Raw genomic sequence first — 23481 nt, 5'->3', positions numbered from 1 at the left:
CTTGGCTCGTGCGCACGGCCTCCCGGATGTGCCGGGCGGGTGCGCGAGCTCGCCGGCCGCTGGAAGTCGAATGAGGCGCCGCGACCACCTCCGCGGTGCTTATAAACAGCCGATCCGCTCGGCGGGGGCTATTTTCGGCCACTTGGCTCGTGCGCACGGCCTCCCGGATGTGCCGGGCGGGTGCGCGAGCTCGCCGGCCGCTGGAAGTCGAATGAGGCGCCGCGACCACCTCGGCGGTGCTTATAAACAGCCGATCCGCTCGGCGGGAGCTATTTTCGGCCACTTGGCTCGTGCGCACGGCCTCCCGGATGTGCCGGGCGGATGCGCGAACTCGCCGGCCGCTGGAAGTCGAATGAGGCGCCGCGACCACCTCCGCGGTGGTTATAAACAGCCGATCCGCTCGGCGGGGGCTATTTTCGGCCACTTGGCTCGTGCGCACGGCCTCCCGGATGTGCCGGGCGGGTGCGCGAGCTCGCCGGCCGCTGGAAGTCGAATGAGGCGCCGCGACCACCTCCGCGGTGCTTATAAACAGCCGATCCCCTCGGCGGGGGCTATTTTCGGCCACTTGGCTCGTGCGCACGGCCTCCCGGATGTGCCGGGCGGGTGCGCGAGCTCGCCGGCCGCTGGAAGTCGAATGAGGCGCCGCGACCACCTCCGCGGTGCTTATAAAGTGCCGATCCGCTCGGCTTGGAGCTATTTCCGGCCTCCCGTTGGTGCCGGGCGGCGTGCGCTAGCTCGCCGGCCGCGATCTCCTCCGCGGTGCTTATAAACAGCCGATCCGCTCGGCGGGGGCTATTTTCGGCCACTTGGCTCGTGCGCACGGCCTCCCGGATGTGCCGGGCGGGTGCGCGAGCTCGCCGGCCGCTGGAAGTCGAATGAGGCGCCGCGACCACCTCCGCGGTGCTTATAAACAGCCGATCCGCTCGGCGGGGGCTATTTTCGGCCACTTGGCTCGTGCGCACGGCCTCCCGGATGTGCCGGGCGGGTGCGCGAGCTCGCCAGCCGCTGGAAGTCGAATGAGGCGCCGCGACCACCTCCGCGGTGCTTATAAACAGCCGATCCGCTCGGCGGGGGCTATTTTCGGCCACTTGGCTCGTGCGCACGGCCTCCCGGATGTGCCGGGCGGGTGCGCGAGCTCGCCGAACGCTGGAAGTCGAATGAGGCGCCGCGACCACCTCCGCGGTGCTTATAAACAGCCGATCCGCTCGGCGGGGGCTATTTTCGGCCACTTGGCTCGTGCGCACGGCCTCCCGGATGTGCCGGGCGGGTGCGCGAGCTCGCCGGCCGCTGGAAGTCGAATGAGGCGCCGCGACCACCTCCGCGGTGCTTATAAAGTGCCGATCCGCTCGGCGGGGGCTATTTTCGGCCACTTGGCTCGTGCGCACGGCCTCCCGGATGTGCCGGGCGGGTGCGCGAGCTCGCCGGCCGCTGGAAGTCCAATGAGGCGCCGCGATCTCCTCCGCGGTGCTTATAAAGTGCCGATCCGCTCGGCTTGCAGCTATTTCCGGCCTCCCGTTGGTGCCGGGCGGCGTGCGCGAGCTCGCCGGCCGCGATCTCCTCCGCGGTGCTTATAAACAGCCGCATGCGCACGGCCTCCCGGAATTTGAACACATTTCGTCAATAAATTTCGCATATTCAATTTTGAAGTTTAATATAATGCAACAATTGAGCTCGACTTATACAAAGGATATATCATAAAATCGTAAATTTCCGTCGAATTTTAGGGGGTCGACTTATACACCGAGTCGACCTGTACACCGGCAAATACGGTAAATACGATTAAATAAAATGATACGACTGGCATAAAAACAAATATAAACCACATAAAAATAAAAGTCACCATTACGTTGAATTATTGGGAGCACCGAGCTTGTTTCTCAGAAACGAGCCGGTCCCATCCAGGCGTAATCGGAGACAATGAAACCCGAAGTGGTTAAGGTTTGTCTTTTAATGCAGGATGCTTGGTCTCCATGTGCCGAAGCAGTTTTGAAGGCTTCATTGGCTCGCGCGCTAGTTTCAGGGGCGATTGTGTCTATAAAATGCAAAATGTTGGGTCACCTCACGGCTTACGGCCATACTACCCTGAGAACGCCCGATCTCGTCCGATCTCGGAAGCTAAGCAGGGTCGGGCCTGGTTAGTACTTGGATGGGAGACCGCCTGGGAATACCAGGTGCTGTAAGCTTTTTCTTTTTCTTATGTGCACTTCAATCGTTTAAGAAACTATTTTTTACAACACCCATCACGAATGGCATCCGGAAACAGCAAGCCTAATTTAAACTCCGACATTGAAACTATAACACGAGTTTGAAAGCTATATTATGTGGTGACATCCACAGCATTGTAGTTAAATTTTTTACCGCTAGAGAGCAGACTATGTACAGTGAGCATGGCTCCCTGTGAACTCAAAGCAGCAGGCTTGACTTGTAAAAGAACCCAACACAACACTTCCATGAAGTGTTTTTAAACTTTTCAAGGCATTTATTTTGATTCAGCAAAATGCAGGTCGCAACGGCAAATTCGTGCTACCGCATAAAAAGCTGTCAATAACTTTTCATGATAGCCATGTTTCCAGAAAAGACCAAAAGCCTTGGAAGAAAGCCTGTTTCGGCCCTGGTTGTAAAAAAAACCAAAAAAAAACAAAAGGGAAGGGTGACCGTCCGGGAATACCAGGTGCTGAAAGCCTTTTTTTTTTTTTTTTCCCCACGTCAATTGTGAAAGGAAACTTTTACCACAGCTATCAAGTCCCGCCGCTGCTTGGCATGGTTTCAGGGGCGATTGTGTCTATAAAATGAAAAATGCTGAGCGGTCTCACAGCTTACGGCCATACTACCCTGAGAGCGCCCGATCTCGTCCGATCTCGGAGGCTAAGCAGGGTCGGGCCTGGTTAGTACTTGGATGGGAGACCGCCTGGGAATACCAGTTACCGTAAGCTTTTTTTTTTTTTTTTCTTATGTGCACTTCAATCGTTTAAGCCAAGAACTTTTTACAGCACCCATCACGAATGGCATTCGGAAACTGCAAGCCTAGTTTGAACTCCAACACTGAAACTACAACACGAGTTTAAAACCTACATTGTGTGGCGACAGCCATAGCATTGCAGTTCACGTTTTTACCGCTAGAGGACAGACTATGTACAGTGAATAAAGAGCATGGCTCCCTGTGAACTCAAAGCAGCAGTCTTTACTTGTAAAAGAACCCAGCACAACACATTGCGCTTCCATGTAGTGTTTTTACCTTTTTCATGACATTTATTTTGATACAGCCAAATGCAGGTTTTGTGCACTTCACTTTTCCGTTGGGCATTCGCGTAGAACCCTATTCCAGTTACGGCCAGATTCTTTTAGACTAGTGGTCCCCAACCTTTCTTGCGCCACGGACCGGCTACGCGTCAGAAATACTTTTGCGGACCTGCCTTTATATATATAAATAAACAATAAATCTATATAAATAAATACTACATTTATAATAAATATATATACCGTATTTGCCGGTGTATTGGTCGACCTTTTTCGATCCAAAATCGACCGAAAAAAATCGACCTCGACTTATACACCGAGTCATAAAATTTAACTTCGTATTCATCGCTTCAAATGTGATGGTAACCAAGGCCGTTTCTCATGCATCTCATTGTGCGTTGCACTTAGAAAATTTGAACCGGGCGGCGTGCGCGAGACCGCGGCCCGCTGGAAGTCGAATGAGGCGCCGCGACCACCTCCGCGGTGCTTATAAACAGCCGATCCGCTCGGCGGGGGCTATTTTCGGCCACTTGGCTCGTGCGCACGGCCTCCCGGATGTGCCGGGCGGGTGCACGAGCTCGCCGGCCGCTGGAAGTCGAATGAGGCGCCGCGACCACCTCCGCGGTGCTTATAAACAGCCGATCCGCTCGGCGGGGGCTATTTTCGGCCACTTGGCTCGTGCGCACGGCCTCCCGGATGTGCCGGGCGGGTGCGCGAGCTCGCCGGCCGCTGGAAGTCGAATGAGGCGCCGCGACCACCTCCGCGGTGCTTATAAACAGCCGATCCGCTCGGCGGGGGCTATTTTCGGCCACTTGGCTCGTGCGCACGGCCTCCCGGATGTGCCGGGCGGGTGCGCGAGCTCGCCGGCCGCTGGAAGTCGAATGAGGCGCCGCGACCACCTCCGCGGTGCTTATAAACAGCCGATCCGCTCGGCGGGGGCTATTTTCGGCCACTTGGCTGATGCGCACGGCCTCCCGGATGTGCCGGGCGGGTGCGCGAGCTCGCCGGCCGCTGGAAGTCGAATGAGGCGCCGCGACCACCTCCGCGGTGCTTATAAACAGCCGATCCGCTCGGCGGGGGCTATTTTCGGCCACTTGGCTCGTGCGCACGGCCTCCCGGATGTGCCGGGCGGGTGCGCGAGCTCGCCGAACGCTGGAAGTCGAATGAGGCGCCGCGACCACCTCCGCGGTGCTTACAAACAGCCGATCCGCTCGGCGGGGGCTATTTTCGGCCACTTGGCTCGTGCGCACGGCCTCCCGGATGTGCCGGGCGGGTGCGCGAGGTCGCCGGCCCCTGGAAGTCGAATGAGGCGAAGCGACCACCTCCGCGGTGCTTATAAACAGCCGATCCGCTCGGCGGGGGCTATTTTCGGCCACTTGGCTCGTGCGCACGGCCTCCCGGATGTGCCGGGCGGGTGCGCGAGCTCGCCGGCCGCTGGAAGTCGAATGAGGCGCCGCGACCACCTCCGCGGTGCTTATAAACAGCCGATCCGCTCGGCGGGGGCTATTTTCGGCCACTTGGCTCGTGCGCACGGCCTCCCGGATGTGCCGGGCGGGTGCGCGAGCTCGCCGGCCGCTGGAAGTCGAATGAGGCGCCGCGACCACCTCCGCGGTACTTATAAACAGCCGATCCGCTCGGCGGGGGCTATTTTCGGCCACTTGGCTCGTGCGCACGGCCTCCCGGATGTGCCGGGCGGGTGCGCGAGCTCGCCGGCCGCTGGAAGTCGAATGAGGCGCCGCGACCACCTCCGCGGTGCTTATAAACAGCCGATCCGCTCGGCGGGGGATATTTTCGGCCACTTAGCTCGTGCGCACGGCCTCCCGGATGTGCCGGGCGGGTGCGCGAGCTCGCCGGCCGCTGGAAGTCGAATGAGGCGCCGCGACCACCTCCGCGGTGCTTATAGACAGCCGATCCGCTCGGCGGGGGCTATTTTCGGCCACTTGGCTCGTGCGCACGGCCTCCCGGATGTGCCGGGCGGGTGCGCGAGCTCGCCGGCCGCTGGAAGTCGAATGAGGCGCCGCGACCACCTCCGCGGTGCTTATAAACAGCCGATCCGCTCGGCGGGGGCTATTTTCGGCCACTTGGCTCGTGCGCACGGCCTCCCGGATGTGCCGGGCGGGTGCGCGAGCTCGCCGGCCGCTGGAAGTCGAATGAGGCGCCGCGACCACCTCCGCGGTGCTTATAAACAGCCGATCCGCTCGGCGGGGGCTATTTTCGGCCACTTGGCTCGTGCGCACAGCCTCCCGGATGTGCCGGGCGGGTGCGCGAGCTCGCCGGCAGCTGGAAGTCGAATGAGGCGCCGCGACCACCTCCGCGGTGCTTACAAACAGCCGATCCGCTCGGCGGGGGCTATTTTCGGCCACTTGGCTCGTGCGCACGGCCTCCCGGATGTGCCGGGCGGGTGCGCGAGCTCGCCGGCCGCTGGAAGTCGAATGAGGCGCCGCGACCACCTCCGCGGTGCTTATAAACAGCCGATCCGCTCGGCGGGGGCTATTTTCGGCCACTTGGCTCGTGCGCACGGCCTCCCGGATGTGCCGGGCGGGTGCACGAGCTCGCCGGCCGCTGGAAGTCGAATGAGGCGCCGCGACCACCTCCGCGGTGCTTACAAACAGCCGATCCGCTCGGCGGGGGCTATTTTCGGCCACGTGGCTCGTGCGCACGGCCTCCCGGATGTGCCGGGCGGGTGCGCGAGCTCGCCGGCCGCTGGAAGTCGAATGAGGCGCCGCGACCACCTCCGCGGTGCTTATAAACAGCCGATCCGCTCGGCGGGGGCTATTTTCGGCCACTTGGCTCGTGCGCACGGCCTCCCGGATGTGCCGGGCGGGTGCGCGAGCTCGCCGGCCGCTGGAAGTCGAATGAGGCGCCGCGACCACCTCCGCGGTGCTTATAAACAGCCGATCCGCTCGGCGGGGGCTATTTTCGGCCACTTGGCTCGTGCGCACGGCCTCCCGGATGTGCCGGGCGGGTGCGCGAGCTCGCCGGCCGCTGGAAGTCGAATGAGGCGCCGCGACCACCTCCGCGGTGCTTACAAACAGCCGATCCGCTCGGCGGGGGCTATTTTCGGCCACTTGGCTCGTGCACACGGCCTCCCGGATGTGCCGGGCGGGTGCGCGAGCTCGCCGGCCGCTGGAAGTCGAATGAGGCGCCGCGACCACCTCCGCGGTGCTTATAAACAGCCGATCCGCTCGGCGGGGGCTATTTTCGGCCACTTGGCTCGTGCGCACGGCCTCCCGGATGTGCCGGGCGGGTGCGCGAGCTCGCCGGCCGCTGGAAGTCGAATGAGGCGCCGCGACCACCTCCGCGGTGCTTATAAACAGCCGATCCGCTCGGCGGGGGCTATTTTCGGCCACTTGGCTCGTGCGCACGGCCTCCCGGATGTGCCGGGCGGGTGCGCAAGCTCGCCGAACGCTGGAAGTCGAATGAGGCGCCGCGACCACCTCCGCGGTGCTTATAAACAGCCGATCCGCTCGGCGGGGGCTATTTTCGGCCACTTGGCTCGTGCGCACGGCCTCCCGGATGTGCCGGGCGGGTGCGCAAGCTCGCCGAACGCTGGAAGTCGAATGAGGCGCCGCGACCACCTCCGCGGTGCTTATAAAGTGCCGATCCGCTCGGCGGGGGCTATTTTCGGCCACTTGGCTCGTGCGCACGGCCTCCCGGATGTGCCGGGCGGGTGCGCGAGCTCGCCGGCCGCTGGAAGTCCAATGAGGCGCCGCGACCACCTCCGCGGTGCTTATAAACAGCCGATCCGCTCGGCGGGGGCTATTTTCGGCCACTTGGCTCGTGCGCACGGCCTCCCGGATGTGCCGGGCGGGTGCGCGAGCTCGCCGGCCGCTGGAAGTCGAATGAGGCGCCGCGACCACCTCCGCGGTGCTTATAAACAGCCGATCCGCTCGGTGGGGGCTATTTTCGGCCACTTGGCTCGTGCACACGGCCTCCCGGATGTGCCGGGCGGGTGCGCGAGCTCGCCGAACGCTGGAAGTCGAATGAGGCGCCGCGACCACCTCCGCGGTGCTTACAAACAGCCGATCCGCTCGGCGGGGGCTATTTTCGGCCACTTGGCTCGTGCGCACGTCCTCCCGGATGTGCCGGGCGGGTGCGCGAGGTCGCCGGCCGCTGGAAGTCGAATGAGGCGCCGCGACCACCTCCGCGGTGCTTATAAACAGCCGATCCGCTCGGCGGGGGCTATTTTCGGCCACTTGGCTCGTGCGCACGGCCTCCCGGATGTGCCGGGCGGGTGCGCGAGCTCGCCGGCCGCTGGAAGTCGAATGAGGCGCCGCAACCACCTCCGCGGTGCTTATAGACAGCCGATCCGCTCGGCGGGGGCTATTTTCGGCCACTTGGCTCGTGCGCACGGCCTCCCGGATGTGCCGGGCGGGTGCGCGAGCTCGCCGGCCGCTGGAAGTCGAATGAGGCGCCGCGACCACCTCCGCGGTGCTTATAAACAGCCGATTCGCTCGGCGGGGGATATTTTCGGCCACTTAGCTCGTGCGCACGGCCTCCCGGATGTACCGGGCGGGTGCGCGAGCTCGCCGGCCGCTGGAAGTCGAATGAGGCGCCGCGACCACCTCCGCGGTGCTTATAAACAGCCGATCCGCTCGGCGGGGGCTATTTTCGGCCACTTGGCTCGTGCGCACGGCCTCCCGGATGTGCCGGGCGGGTGCGCGAGCTCGCCGGCCGCTGGAAGTCGAATGAGGCGCCGCGACCACCTCCGCGGTGCTTATAAACCGCCGATCCGCTCGGCGGGGGCTATTTTCGGCCACTTGGCTCGTGCGCACGGCCTCCCGGATGTGCCGGGCGGGTGCGCGAGCTCGCCGGCCGCTGGAAGTCGAATGAGGCGCCGCGACCACCTCCGCGGTGCTTATAAACAGCCGATCCGCTCGGCGGGGGCTATTTTCGGCCACTTGGCTCGTGCGCACGGCCTCCCGGATGTGCCGGGCGGGTGCGCGAGCTCGCCGGCCGCTGGAAGTCGAATGAGGCGCCGCGACCACCTCCGCGGTGCTTATAAACAGCCGATCCGCTCGGCGGGGGCTATTTTCGGCCACTTGGCTCGTGCGCACGGCCTCCCGGATGTGCCGGGCGGGTGCGCGTGCTCGCCGGCCGCTGGAAGTCGAATGAGGCGCCGCGACCACCTCCGCGGTGCTTATAAACAGCCGATCCGCTCGGCGGGGGCTATTTTCGGCCACTTGGCTCGTGCGCACGGCCTCCCGGATGTGCCGGGCGGGTGCGCGAGCTCGCCGGCCGCTGGAAGTCGAATGAGGCGCCGCGACCACCTCCGCGGTGCTTATAAACAGCCGATCCGCTCGGCGGGGGCTATTTTCGGCCACTTGGCTCGTGCGCACGGCCTCCCGGATGTGCCGGGCGGGTGCGCGAGCTCGCCGGCCGCTGGAAGTCGAATGAGGCGCCGCGACCACCTCCGCGGTGCTTATAAACAGCCGATCCGCTCGGCGGGGGCTATTTTCGGCCACTTGGCTCGTGCGCACGGCCTCCCGGATGTGCCGGGCGGGTGCGCGAGCTCGCCGGCCGCTGGAAGTCGAATGAGGCGCCGCGACCACCTCCGCGGTGCTTATAAACAGCCGATCCGCTCGGCGGGGGCTATTTTCGGCCACTTGGCTCGTGCGCACAGCCTCCCGGATGTGCCGGGCGGGTGCGCGAGCTCGCCGGCAGCTGGAAGTCGAATGAGGCGCCGCGACCACCTCCGCGGTGCTTACAAACAGCCGATCCGCTCGGCGGGGGCTATTTTCGGCCACTTGGCTCGTGCGCACGGCCTCCCGGATGTGCCGGGCGGGTGCGCGAGCTCGCCGGCCGCTGGAAGTCGAATGAGGCGCCGCGACCACCTCCGCGGTGCTTATAAACAGCCGATCCGCTCGGCGGGGGCTATTTTCGGCCACTTGGCTCGTGCGCACGGCCTCCCGGATGTGCCGGGCGGGTGCACGAGCTCGCCGGCCGCTGGAAGTCGAATGAGGCGCCGCGACCACCTCCGCGGTGCTTACAAACAGCCGATCCGCTCGGCGGGGGCTATTTTCGGCCACGTGGCTCGTGCGCACGGCCTCCCGGATGTGCCGGGCGGGTGCGCGAGCTCGCCGGCCGCTGGAAGTCGAATGAGGCGCCGCGACCACCTCCGCGGTGCTTATAAACAGCCGATCCGCTCGGCGCGGGCTATTTTCGGCCACTTGGCTCGTGCGCACGGCCTCCCGGATGTGCCGGGCGGGTGCGCGAGGTCGCCGGCCGCTGGAAGTCGAATGAGGCGCCGCGACCACCTCCGCGGTGCTTATAAAGTGCCGATCCGCTCGGCTTGGAGCTATTTCCGGCCTCCCGTTGGTGCCGGGCGGCGTGCGCTAGCTCGCCGGCCGCGATCTCCTCCGCGGTGCTTATAAACAGCCGATCCGCTCGGCGGGGGCTATTTTCGGCCACTTGGCTCGTGCGCACGGCCTCCCGGATGTGCCGGGCGGGTGCGCGAGCTCGCCGGCCGCTGGAAGTCGAATGAGGCGCCGCGACCACCTCCGCGGTGCTTATAAACCGCCGATCCGCTCGGTGGGGACTATTTTCGGCCACTTGGCTCGTGCGCACGGCCTCCCGGATGTGCCGGTCGGGTGCGCGAGCTCGCCGGCCGCTGGAAGTCGAATGAGGCGCCGCGACCACCTCCGCGGTTCTTATAAACAGCCGATCCGCTCGGCGGGAGCTATTTTCGGCCACTTGGCTCGTGCGCACGGCCTCCCGGATGTGCCGGGCGGGTGCGCGAGCTCGCCGGCCGCTGGAAGTCGAATGAGGCGCCGCGACCACCTCCGCGGTGCTTATAAACAGCCGATCCGCTCGGCGGGGGCTGTTTTCGGCCACTTGGCTCGTGCGCACGGCCTCCCGGATGTGCCGGGCGGGTGCGCGAGCTCGCCGGCCGCTGGAAGTCGAATGAGGCGCCGCGACCACCTCCGCGGTGCTTATAAACAGCCGATCCGCTCGGCGGGGGCTATTTTCGGCCACTTGGCTCGTGCGCACGGCCTCCCGGATGTGCCGGGCGGGTGCGCGAGCTCGCCGGCCGCTGGAAGTCGAATGAGGCGCCGCGACCACCTCCGCGGTGCTTACAAACAGCCGATCCGCTCGGCGGGGGCTATTTTCGGCCACTTGGCTCGTGCGCACGGCCTCCCGGATGTGCCGGGCGGGTGCGCGAGCTCGCCGGCCGCTGGAAGTCGAATGAGGCGCCGCGACCACCTCCGCGGTGCTTATAAACAGCCGATCCGCTCGGCGGGGGCTATTTTCGGCCACTTGGCTCGTGCGCACGGCCTCCCGGATGTGCCGGGCGGGTGCGCGAGCTCGCCGGCCGCTGGAAGTCGAATGAGGCGCCGCGACCACCTCCGCGGTGCTTACAAACAGCCGATCCGCTCGGCGGGGGCTATTTTCGGCCACGTGGCTCGTGCGCACGGCCTCCCGGATGTGCCGGGCGGGTGCACGAGCTCGCCGGCCGCTGGAAGTCGAATGAGGCGCCGCGACCACCTCCGCGGTGCTTATAAACAGCCGATCCGCTCGGCGGGGGCTATTTTCGGCCACTTGGCTCGTGCGCACGGCCTCCCGGATGTGCCGGGCGGGTGCGCGAGCTCGCCGGCCGCTGGAAGTCGAATGAGGCGCCGCGACCACCTCCGCGGTGCTTATAAACAGCCGATCCGCTCGGCGGGGGCTATTTTCGGCCACTTGGCTCGTGCACACGGCCTCCCGGATGTGCCGGGCGGTTGCGCGAGCTCGCCGGCCGCTGGAAGTCGAATGAGGCGCCGCGACCACCTCCGCGGTGCTTACAAACAGCCGATCCGCTCGGCGGGGGCTATTTTCGGCCACTTGGCTCGTGCGCACGGCCTCCCGGATGTGCCGGGCGGGTGCGCGAGCTCGCCGGCCGCTGGAAGTCGAATGAGGCGCCGCGACCACCTCCGCGGTGCTTATAAACAGCCGATCCGCTCGGCGGGGGCTATTTTCGGCCACTTGGCTCGTGCGCACGGCCTCCCGGATGTGCCGGGCGGGTGCGCGAGCTCGCCGGCCGCTGGAAGTCGAATGAGGCGCCGCGACCACCTCGGCGGTGCTTATAAACAGCCGATCCGCTCGGCGGGAGCTATTTTCGGCCACTTGGCTCGTGCGCACGGCCTCCCGGATGTGCCGGGCGGATGCGCGAACTCGCCGGCCGCTGGAAGTCGAATGAGGCGCCGCGACCACCTCCGCGGTGGTTATAAACAGCCGATCCGCTCGGCGGGGGCTATTTTCGGCCACTTGGCTCGTGCGCACGGCCTCCCGGATGTGCCGGGCGGGTGCGCGAGCTCGCCGGCCGCTGGAAGTCGAATGAGTCGCCGCGACCACCTCCGCGGTGCTTATGAACAGCCGATCCCCTCGGCGGGGGCTATTTTCGGCCACTTGGCTCGTGCGCACGGCCTCCCGGATGTGCCGGGCGGGTGCGCGAGCTCGCCGGCCGCTGGAAGTCGAATGAGGCGCCGCGACCACCTCCGCGGTGCTTATAAAGTGCCGATCCGCTCGGCTTGGAGCTATTTCCGGCCTCCCGTTGGTGCCGGGCGGCGTGCGCTAGCTCGCCGGCCGCGATCTCCTCCGCGGTGCTTATAAACAGCCGATCCGCTCGGCGGGGGCTATTTTCGGCCACTTGGCTCGTGCGCACGGCCTCCCGGATGTGCCGGGCGGGTGCGCGAGCTCGCCGGCCGCTGGAAGTCGAATGAGGCGCCGCGACCACCTCCGCGGTGCTTATAAACCGCCGATCCGCTCGGTGGGGACTATTTTCGGCCACTTGGCTCGTGCGCACGGCCTCCCGGATGTGCCGGTCGGGTGCGCGAGCTCGCCGGCCGCTGGAAGTCGAATGAGGCGCCGCGACCACCTCCGCGGTTCTTATAAACAGCCGATCCGCTCGGCGGGAGCTATTTTCGGCCACTTGGCTCGTGCGCACGGCCTCCCGGATGTGCCGGGCGGGTGCGCGAGCTCGCCGGCCGCTGGAAGTCGAATGAGGCGCCGCGACCACCTCCGCGGTGCTTATAAACAGCCGATCCGCTCGGCGGGGGCTGTTTTCGGCCACTTGGCTCGTGCGCACGGCCTCCCGGATGTGCCGGGCGGGTGCGCGAGCTCGCCGGCCGCTGGAAGTCGAATGAGGCGCCGCGACCACCTCCGCGGTGCTTATAAACAGCCGATCCGCTCGGCGGGGGCTATTTTCGGCCACTTGGCTCGTGCGCACGGCCTCCCGGATGTGCCGGGCGGGTGCGCGAGCTCGCCGGCCGCTGGAAGTCGAATGAGGCGCCGCGACCACCTCCGCGGTGCTTACAAACAGCCGATCCGCTCGGCGGGGGCTATTTTCGGCCACTTGGCTCGTGCGCACGGCCTCCCGGATGTGCCGGGCGGGTGCGCGAGCTCGCCGGCCGCTGGAAGTCGAATGAGGCGCCGCGACCACCTCCGCGGTGCTTATAAACAGCCGATCCGCTCGGCGGGGGCTATTTTCGGCCACTTGGCTCGTGCGCACGGCCTCCCGGATGTGCCGGGCGGGTGCGCGAGCTCGCCGGCCGCTGGAAGTCGAATGAGGCGCCGCGACCACCTCCGCGGTGCTTACAAACAGCCGATCCGCTCGGCGGGGGCTATTTTCGGCCACGTGGCTCGTGCGCACGGCCTCCCGGATGTGCCGGGCGGGTGCACGAGCTCGCCGGCCGCTGGAAGTCGAATGAGGCGCCGCGACCACCTCCGCGGTGCTTATAAACAGCCGATCCGCTCGGCGGGGGCTATTTTCGGCCACTTGGCTCGTGCGCACGGCCTCCCGGATGTGCCGGGCGGGTGCGCGAGCTCGCCGGCCGCTGGAAGTCGAATGAGGCGCCGCGACCACCTCCGCGGTGCTTATAAACAGCCGATCCGCTCGGCGGGGGCTATTTTCGGCCACTTGGCTCGTGCACACGGCCTCCCGGATGTGCCGGGCGGGTGCGCGAGCTCGCCGGCCGCTGGAAGTCGAATGAGGCGCCGCGACCACCTCCGCGGTGCTTACAAACAGCCGATCCGCTCGGCGGGGGCTATTTTCGGCCACTTGGCTCGTGCGCACGGCCTCCCGGATGTGCCGGGCGGGTGCGCGAGCTCGCCGGCCGCTGGAAGTCGAATGAGGCGCCGCGACCACCTCCGCGGTGCTTATAAACAGCCGATCCGCTCGGCGGGGGCTATTTTCGGCCACTTGGCTCGTGCGCACGGCCTCCCGGATGTGCCGGGCGGGTGCGCGAGCTCGCCGGCCGCTGGAAGTCGAATGAGGCGCCGCGACCACCTCGGCGGTGCTTATAAACAGCCGATCCGCTCGGCGGGAGCTATTTTCGGCCACTTGGCTCGTGCGCACGGCCTCCCGGATGTGCCGGGCGGATGCGCGAACTCGCCGGCCGCTGGAAGTCGAATGAGGCGCCGCGACCACCTCCGCGGTGGTTATAAACAGCCGATCCGCTCGGCGGGGGCTATTTTCGGCCACTTGGCTCGTGCGCACGGCCTCCCGGATGTGCCGGGCGGGTGCGCGAGCTCGCCGGCCGCTGGAAGTCGAATGAGGCGCCGCGACCACCTCCGCGGTGCTTATGAACAGCCGATCCCCTCGGCGGGGGCTATTTTCGGCCACTTGGCTCGTGCGCACGGCCTCCCGGATGTGCCGGGCGGGTGCGCGAGCTCGCCGGCCGCTGGAAGTCGAATGAGGCGCCGCGACCACCTCCGCGGTGCTTATAAAGTGCCGATCCGCTCGGCTTGGAGCTATTTCCGGCCTCCCGTTGGTGCCGGGCGGCGTGCGCTAGCTCGCCGGCCGCGATCTCCTCCGCGGTGCTTATAAACAGCCGATCCGCTCGGCGGGGGCTATTTTCGGCCACTTGGCTCGTGCGCACGGCCTCCCGGATGTGCCGGGCGGGTGCGCGAGCTCGCCGGCCGCTGGAAGTCGAATGAGGCGCCGCGACCACCTCCGCGGTGCTTATAAACAGCCGATCCGCTCGGCGGGGGCTATTTTCGGCCACTTGGCTCGTGCGCACGGCCTCCCGGATGTGCCGGGCGGGTGCGCGAGCTCGCCAGCCGCTGGAAGTCGAATGAGGCGCCGCGACCACCTCCGCGGTGCTTATAAACAGCCGATCCGCTCGGCGGGGGCTATTTTCGGCCACTTGGCTCGTGCGCACGGCCTCCCGGATGTGCCGGGCGGGTGCGCGAGCTCGCCGAACGCTGGAAGTCGAATGAGGCGCCGCGACCACCTCCGCGGTGCTTATAAACAGCCGATCCGCTCGGCGGGGGCTATTTTCGGCCACTTGGCTCGTGCGCACGGCCTCCCGGATGTGCCGGGCGGGTGCGCGAGCTCGCCGGCCGCTGGAAGTCGAATGAGGCGCCGCGACCACCTCCGCGGTGCTTATAAAGTGCCGATCCGCTCGGCGGGGGCTATTTTCGGCCACTTGGCTCGTGCGCACGGCCTCCCGGATGTGCCGGGCGGGTGCGCGAGCTCGCCGGCCGCTGGAAGTCCAATGAGGCGCCGCGATCTCCTCCGCGGTGCTTATAAAGTGCCGATCCGCTCGGCTTGGAGCTATTTCCGGCCTCCCGTTGGTGCCGGGCGGCGTGCGCGAGCTCGCCGGCCGCGATCTCCTCCGCGGTGCTTATAAACAGCCGCATGCGCACGGCCTCCCGGAATTTGAACACATTTCGTCAATAAATTTCGCATATTCAATTTTGAAGTTTAATATAATGCAACAATTGAGCTCGACTTATACAAAGGATATATCATAAAATCGTAAATTTCCGTCGAATTTTAGGGGGTCGACTTATACACCGAGTCGACCTGTACACCGGCAAATACGGTAAATACGATTAAATAAAATGATACGACTGGCATAAAAACAAATATAAACCACATAAAAATAAAAGTCACCATTACGTTGAATTATTGGGAGCACCGAGCTTGTTTCTCAGAAACGAGCCGGTCCCATCCAGGCGTAATCGGAGACAATGAAACCCGAAGTGGTTAAGGTTTGTCTTTTAATGCAGGATGCTTGGTCTCCATGTGCCGAAGCAGTTTTGAAGGCTTCATTGGCTCGCGCGCTAGTTTCAGGGGCGATTGTGTCTATAAAATGCAAAATGTTGGGTCACCTCACGGCTTACGGCCATACTACCCTGAGAACGCCCGATCTCGTCCGATCTCGGAAGCTAAGCAGGGTCGGGCCTGGTTAGTACTTGGATGGGAGACCGCCTGGGAATACCAGGTGCTGTAAGCTTTTTCTTTTTCTTATGTGCACTTCAATCGTTTAAGAAACTATTTTTTACAACACCCATCACGAATGGCATCCGGAAACAGCAAGCCTAATTTAAACTCCGACATTGAAACTATAACACGAGTTTGAAAGCTATATTATGTGGTGACATCCACAGCATTGTAGTTAAATTTTTTACCGCTAGAGAGCAGACTATGTACAGTGAGCATGGCTCCCTGTGAACTCAAAGCAGCAGGCTTGACTTGTAAAAGAACCCAACACAACACTTCCATGAAGTGTTTTTAAACTTTTCAAGGCATTTATTTTGATTCAGCAAAATGCAGGTCGCAACGGCAAATTCGTGCTACCGCATAAAAAGCTGTCAATAACTTTTCATGATAGCCATGTTTCCAGAAAAGACCAAAAGCCTTGGAAGAAAGCCTGTTTCGGCCCTGGTTGTAAAAAAAACCAAAAAAAAACAAAAGGGAAGGGTGACCGTCCGGGAATACCAGGTGCTGAAAGCCTTTTTTTTTTTTTTTCCCCCACGTCAATTGTGAAAGGAAACTTTTACCACAGCTATCAAGTCCCGCCGCTGCTTGGCATGGTTTCAGGGGCGATTGTGTCTATAAAATGAAAAATGCTGAGCGGTCTCACAGCTTACGGCCATACTACCCTGAGAGCGCCCGATCTCGTCCGATCTCGGAGGCTAAGCAGGGTCGGGCCTGGTTAGTACTTGGATGGGAGACCGCCTGGGAATACCAGTTACCGTAAGCTTTTTTTTTTTTTTTTCTTATGTGCACTTCAATCGTTTAAGCCAAGAACTTTTTACAGCACCCATCACGAATGGCATTCGGAAACTGCAAGCCTAGTTTGAACTCCAACACTGAAACTACAACACGAGTTTAAAACCTACATTGTGTGGCGACAGCCATAGCATTGCAGTTCACGTTTTTACCGCTAGAGGACAGACTATGTACAGTGAATAAAGAGCATGGCTCCCTGTGAACTCAAAGCAGCAGTCTTTACTTGTAAAAGAACCCAGCACAACACATTGCGCTTCCATGTAGTGTTTTTACCTTTTTCATGACATTTATTTTGATACAGCCAAATGCAGGTTTTGTGCACTTCACTTTTCCGTTGGGCATTCGCGTAGAACCCTATTCCAGTTACGGCCAGATTCTTTTAGACTAGTGGTCCCCAACCTTTCTTGCGCCACGGACCGGCTACGCGTCAGAAATACTTTTGCGGACCTGCCTTTATATATATAAATAAACAATAAATCTATATAAATAAATACTACATTTATAATAAATATATATACCGTATTTGCCGGTGTATTGGTCGACCTTTTTCGATCCAAAATCGACCGAAAAAAATCGACCTCGACTTATACACCGAGTCATAAAATTTAACTTCGTATTCATCGCTTCAAATGTGATGGTAACCAAGGCCGTTTCTCATGCATCTCATTGTGCGTTGCACTTAGAAAATTTGAACCGGGCGGCGTGCGCGAGACCGCGGCCCGCTGGAAGTCGAATGAGGCGCCGCGACCACCTCCGCGGTGCTTATAAACAGCCGATCCGCTCGGCGGGGGCTATTTTCGGCCACTTGGCTCGTGCGCACGGCCTCCCGGATGTGCCGGGCGGGTGCACGAGCTCGCCGGCCGCTGGAAGTCGAATGAGGCGCCGCGACCACCTCCGCGGTGCTTATAAACAGCCGATCCGCTCGGCGGGGGCTATTTTCGGCCACTTGGCTCGTGCGCACGGCCTCCCGGATGTGCCGGGCGGGTGCGCGAGCTCGCCGGCCGCTGGAAGTCGAATGAGGCGCCGCGACCACCTCCGCGGTGCTTATAAACAGCCGATCCGCTCGGCGGGGGCTATTTTCGGCCACTTGGCTCGTGCGCACGGCCTCCCGGATGTGCCGGGCGGGTGCGCGAGCTCGCCGGCCGCTGGAAGTCGAATGAGGCGCCGCGACCACCTCCGCGGTGCTTATAAACAGCCGATCCGCTCGGCGGGGGCTATTTTCGGCCACTTGGCTGATGCGCACGGCCTCCCGGATGTGCCGGGCGGGTGCGCGAGCTCGCCGGCCGCTGGAAGTCGAATGAGGCGCCGCGACCACCTCCGCGGTGCTTATAAACAGCCGATCCGCTCGGCGGGGGCTATTTTCGGCCACTTGGCTCGTGCGCACGGCCTCCCGGATGTGCCGGGCGGGTGCGCGAGCTCGCCGAACGCTGGAAGTCGAATGAGGCGCCGCGACCACCTCCGCGGTGCTTACAAACAGCCGATCCGCTCGGCGGGGGCTATTTTCGGCCACTTGGCTCGTGCGCACGGCCTCCCGGATGTGCCGGGCGGGTGCGCGAGGTCGCCGGCCCCTGGAAGTCGAATGAGGCGCCGCGACCACCTCCGCGGTGCTTATAAACAGCCGATCCGCTCGGCGGGGGCTATTTTCGGCCACTTGGCTCGTGCGCACGGCCTCCCGGATGTGCCGGGCGGGTGCGCGAGCTCGCCGGCCGCTGGAAGTCGAATGAGGCGCCGCGACCACCTCCGCGGTGCTTATAAACAGCCGATCCGCTCGGCGGGGGCTATTTTCGGCCACTTGGCTCGTGCGCACGGCCTCCCGGATGTGCCGGGCGGGTGCGCGAGCTCGCCGGCCGCTGGAAGTCGAATGAGGCGCCGCGACCACCTCCGCGGTACTTATAAACAGCCGATCCGCTCGGCGGGGGCTATTTTCGGCCACTTGGCTCGTGCGCACGGCCTCCCGGATGTGCCGGGCGGGTGCGCGAGCTCGCCGGCCGCTGGAAGTCGAATGAGGCGCCGCGACCACCTCCGCGGTGCTTATAAACAGCCGATCCGCTCGGCGGGGGATATTTTCGGCCACTTAGCTCGTGCGCACGGCCTCCCGGATGTGCCGGGCGGGTGCGCGAGCTCGCCGGCCGCTGGAAGTCGAATGAGGCGCCGCGACCACCTCCGCGGTGCTTATAAACAGCCGATCCGCTCGGCGGGGGCTATTTTCGGCCACTTGGCTCGTGCGCACGGCCTCCCGGATGTGCCGGGCGGGTGCGCGAGCTCGCCGGCCGCTGGAAGTCGAATGAGGCGCCGCGACCACCTCCGCGGTGCTTATAAACAGCCGATCCGCTCGGCGGGGGCTATTTTCGGCCACTTGGCTCGTGCGCACGGCCTCCCGGATGTGCCGGGCGGGTGCGCGAGCTCGCCGGCCGCTGGAAGTCGAATGAGGCGCCGCGACCACCTCCGCGGTGCTTATAAACAGCCGATCCGCTCGGCGGGGGCTATTTTCGGCCACTTGGCTCGTGCGCACAGCCTCCCGGATGTGCCGGGCGGGTGCGCGAGCTCGCCGGCAGCTGGAAGTCGAATGAGGCGCCGCGACCACCTCCGCGGTGCTTACAAACAGCCGATCCGCTCGGCGGGGGCTATTTTCGGCCACTTGGCTCGTGCGCACGGCCTCCCGGATGTGCCGGGCGGGTGCGCGAGCTCGCCGGCCGCTGGAAGTCGAATGAGGCGCCGCGACCACCTCCGCGGTGCTTATAAACAGCCGATCCGCTCGGCGGGGGCTATTTTCGGCCACTTGGCTCGTGCGCACGGCCTCCCGGATGTGCCGGGCGGGTGCACGAGCTCGCCGGCCGCTGGAAGTCGAATGAGGCGCCGCGACCACCTCCGCGGTGCTTACAAACAGCCGATCCGCTCGGCGGGGGCTATTTTCGGCCACGTGGCTCGTGCGCACGGCCTCCCGGATGTGCCGGGCGGGTGCGCGAGCTCGCCGGCCGCTGGAAGTCGAATGAGGCGCCGCGACCACCTCCGCGGTGCTTATAAACAGCCGATCCGCTCGGCGGGGGCTATTTTCGGCCACTTGGCTCGTGCGCACGGCCTCCCGGATGTGCCGGGCGGGTGCGCGAGCTCGCCGGCCGCTGGAAGTCGAATGAGGCGCCGCGACCACCTCCGCGGTGCTTATAAACAGCCGATCCGCTCGGCGGGGGCTATTTTCGGCCACTTGGCTCGTGCGCACGGCCTCCCGGATGTGCCGGGCGGGTGCGCGAGCTCGCCGGCCGCTGGAAGTCGAATGAGGCGCCGCGACCACCTCCGCGGTGCTTACAAACAGCCGATCCGCTCGGCGGGGGCTATTTTCGGCCACTTGGCTCGTGCACACGGCCTCCCGGATGTGCCGGGCGGGTGCGCGAGCTCGCCGGCCGCTGGAAGTCGAATGAGGCGCCGCGACCACCTCCGCGGTGCTTATAAACAGCCGATCCGCTCGGCGGGGGCTATTTTCGGCCACTTGGCTCGTGCGCACGGCCTCCCGGATGTGCCGGGCGGGTGCGCGAGCTCGCCGGCCGCTGGAAGTCGAATGAGGCGCCGCGACCACCTCCGCGGTGCTTATAAACAGCCGATCCGCTCGGCGGGGGCTATTTTTGGCCACTTGGCTCGTGCGCACGGCCTCCCGGATGTGCCGGGCGGGTGCGCAAGCTCGCCGAACGCTGGAAGTCGAATGAGGCGCCGCGACCACCTCCGCGGTGCTTATAAACAGCCGATCCGCTCGGCGGGGGCTATTTTCGGCCACTTGGCTCGTGCGCACGGCCTCCCGGATGTGCCGGGCGGGTGCGCGAGCTCGCCGGCCGCTGGAAGTCGAATGAGGCGCCGCGACCACCTCCGCGGTGCTTATAAAGTGCCGATCCGCTCGGCGGGGGCTATTTTCGGCCACTTGGCTCGTGCGCACGGCCTCCCGGATGTGCCGGGCGGGTGCGCGAGCTCGCCGGCCGCTGGAAGTCCAATGAGGCGCCGCGACCACCTCCGCGGTGCTTATAAACAGCCGATCCGCTCGGCGGGGGCTATTTTCGGCCACTTGGCTCGTGCGCACGGCCTCCCGGATGTGCCGGGCGGGTGCGCGAGCTCGCCGGCCGCTGGAAGTCGAATGAGGCGCCGCGACCACCTCCGCGGTGCTTATAAACAGCCGATCCGCTCGGTGGGGGCTATTTTCGGCCACTTGGCTCGTGCGCACGGCCTCCCGGATGTGCCGGGCGGGTGCGCGAGCTCGCCGAACGCTGGAAGTCGAATGAGGCGCCGCGACCACCTCCGCGGTGCTTACAAACAGCCGATCCGCTCGGCGGGGGCTATTTTCGGCCACTTGGCTCGTGCGCACGTCCTCCCGGATGTGCCGGGCGGGTGCGCGAGGTCGCCGGCCGCTGGAAGTCGAATGAGGCGCCGCGACCACCTCCGCGGTGCTTATAAACAGCCGATCCGCTCGGCGGGGGCTATTTTCGGCCACTTGGCTCGTGCGCACGGCCTCCCGGATGTGCCGGGCGGGTGCGCGAGCTCGCCGGCCGCTGGAAGTCGAATGAGGCGCCGCAACCACCTCCGCGGTGCTTACAGACAGCCGATCCGCTCGGCGGGGGCTATTTTCGGCCACTTGGCTCGTGCGCACGGCCTCCCGGATGTGCCGGGCGGGTGCGCGAGCTCGCCGGCCGCTGGAAGTCGAATGAGGCGCCGCGACCACCTCCGCGGTGCTTATAAACAGCCGATTCGCTCGGCGGGGGATATTTTCGGCCACTTAGCTCGTGCGCACGGCCTCCCGGATGTGCCGGGCGGGTGCGCGAGCTCGCCGGCCGCTGGAAGTCGAATGAGGCGCCGCGACCACCTCCGCGGTGCTTATAAACAGCCGATCCGCTCGGCGGGGGCTATTTTCGGCCACTTGGCTCGTGCGCACGGCCTCCCGGATGTGCCGGGCGGGTGCGCGAGCTCGCCGGCCGCTGGAAGTCGAATGAGGCGCCGCGACCACCTCCGCGGTGCTTATAAACCGCCGATCCGCTCGGCGGGGGCTATTTTCGGCCACTTGGCTCGTGCGCACGGCCTCCCGGATGTGCCGGGCGGGTGCGCGAGCTCGCCGGCCGCTGGAAGTCGAATGAGGCGCCGCGACCACCTCCGCGGTGCTTATAAACAGCCGATCCGCTCGGCGGGGGCTATTTTCGGCCACTTGGCTCGTGCGCACGGCCTCCCGGATGTGCCGGGCGGGTGCGCGAGCTCGCCGGCCGCTGGAAGTCGAATGAGGCGCCGCGACCACCTCCGCGGTGCTTATAAACAGCCGATCCGCTCGGCGGGGGCTATTTTCGGCCACTTGGCTCGTGCGCACGGCCTCCCGGATGTGCCGGGCGGGTGCGCGTGCTCGCCGGCCGCTGGAAGTCGAATGAGGCGCCGCGACCACCTCCGCGGTGCTTATAAACAGCCGATCCGCTCGGCGGGGGCTATTTTCGGCCACTTGGCTCGTGCGCACGGCCTCCCGGATGTGCCGGGCGGGTGCGCGAGCTCGCCGGCCGCTGGAAGTCGAATGAGGCGCCGCGACCACCTCCGCGGTGCTTATAAACAGCCGATCCGCTCGGCGGGGGCTATTTTCGGCCACTTGGCTCGTGCGCACGGCCTCCCGGATGTGCCGGGCGGGTGCGCGAGCTCGCCGGCCGCTGGAAGTCGAATGAGGCGCCGCGACCACCTCCGCGGTGCTTATAAACAGCCGATCCGCTCGGCGGGGGCTATTTTCGGCCACTTGGCTCGTGCGCACAGCCTCCCGGATGTGCCGGGCGGGTGCGCGAGCTCGCCGGCAGCTGGAAGTCGAATGAGGCGCCGCGACCACCTCCGCGGTGCTTACAAACAGCCGATCCGCTCGGCGGGGGCTATTTTCGGCCACTTGGCTCGTGCGCACGGCCTCCCGGATGTGCCGGGCGGGTGCGCGAGCTCGCCGGCCGCTGGAAGTCGAATGAGGCGCCGCGACCACCTCCGCGGTGCTTATAAACAGCCGATCCGCTCGGCGGGGGCTATTTTCGGCCACTTGGCTCGTGCGCACGGCCTCCCGGATGTGCCGGGCGGGTGCGCGAGCTCGCCGGCCGCTGGAAGTCGAATGAGGCGCCGCGACCACCTCCGCGGTGCTTATAAACAGCCGATCCGCTCGGCGGGGGCTATTTTCGGCCACTTGGCTCGTGCGCACGGCCTCCCAGATGTGCCGGGCGGGTGCGCGAGCTCGCCGGCCGCTGGAAGTCGAATGAGGCGCCGCGACCACCTCCGCAGTGCTTATAGACAGCCGATCCGCTCGGCGGGGGCTATTTTCGGCCACTTGGCTCGTGCGCACGGCCTCCCGGATGTGCCGGGCGGGTGCGCGAGCTCGCCGGCCGCTGGAAATCGAATGAGGCGCCGCGACCACCTCCGCGGTGCTTATAAACAGCCGATTCGCTCGGCGGGGGATATTTTCGGCCACTTAGCTCGTGCGCACGGCCTCCCGGATGTGCCGGGCGGGTGCGCGAGCTCGCCGGCCGCTGGAAGTCGAATGAGGCGCCGCGACCACCTCCGCGGTGCTTATAAACCGCCGATCCGCTCGGCGGGGGCTATTTTCGGCCACTTGGCTCGTGCGCACGGCCTCCCGGATGTGCCGGGCGGGTGCGCGAGCTCGCCGGCCGCTGGAAGTCGAATGAGGCCCCGCGACCACCTCCGCGGTGCTTATAAACAGCCGATCCGCTCGGCGGGGGCTATTTTCGGCCACTTGGCTCGTGCGCACGGCCTCCCGGATGTGCCGGGCGGGTGCGCGAGCTCGCCGGCCGCTGGAAGTCGAATGAGGCGCCGCGACCACCTCCGCGGTGCTTATAAACAGCCGATCCGCTCGGCGGGGGCTATTTTCGGCCACTTGGCTCGTGCGCACGGCCTCCCGGATGTGCCGGGCGGGTGCGCGAGCTCGCCGGCCGCTGGAAGTCGAATGAGGCGCCGCGACCACCTCCGCGGTGCTTATAAACAGCCGATCCGCTTGGCGGGGGCTATTTTTGGCCACTTGGCTCGTGCGCACGGCCTCCCGGATGTGCCGGGCGGGTGCGCGAGCTCGCCGGCCGCTGGAAGTCGAATGAGGCGCCGCGACCACCTCCGCGGTGCTTATAAACAGCCGATCCGCTCGGCGGGGGCTATTTTCGGCCACTTGGCTCGTGCGCACGGCCTCCCGGATGTGCCGGGCGGGTGCGCGAGCTCGCCGGCCGCTGGAAGTCGAATGAGGCGCCGCGACCACCTCCGCGGTG

The 23481-nt window shown here is 65.0% G+C and overlaps 4 non-coding genes across 4 annotated transcripts; all 4 read left to right on the top strand.

Moving 5' to 3' along the window:
- Window positions 1-2064: 2064 nt before the first annotated feature.
- On the top strand, window positions 2065-2183 carry LOC125974414 (5S ribosomal RNA). Its single transcript, XR_007483533.1, has one exon. It is a non-coding gene; the product is annotated as a 5S ribosomal RNA (ribosomal RNA).
- Window positions 2184-2814: 631 nt separating this feature from the next.
- LOC125974292 (5S ribosomal RNA) lies at window positions 2815-2933 on the top strand. Its single transcript, XR_007483463.1, has one exon. It is a non-coding gene; the product is annotated as a 5S ribosomal RNA (ribosomal RNA).
- Window positions 2934-15336: 12403 nt separating this feature from the next.
- LOC125974413 (5S ribosomal RNA) lies at window positions 15337-15455 on the top strand. Its single transcript, XR_007483532.1, has one exon. It is a non-coding gene; the product is annotated as a 5S ribosomal RNA (ribosomal RNA).
- A 631-nt stretch (window positions 15456-16086) lies between these two features.
- Window positions 16087-16205, top strand: LOC125974290 (5S ribosomal RNA). Its single transcript, XR_007483461.1, has one exon. It is a non-coding gene; the product is annotated as a 5S ribosomal RNA (ribosomal RNA).
- The last annotated feature ends 7276 nt before the right edge of the window (window positions 16206-23481 follow it).

This window comes from Syngnathus scovelli, chromosome 8, assembly GCF_024217435.2.
Source record: "Syngnathus scovelli strain Florida chromosome 8, RoL_Ssco_1.2, whole genome shotgun sequence".
NCBI lineage: Eukaryota > Metazoa > Chordata > Actinopteri > Syngnathiformes > Syngnathidae > Syngnathus > Syngnathus scovelli.
This window is presented reverse-complemented; position numbering and strand designations above follow the sequence as displayed.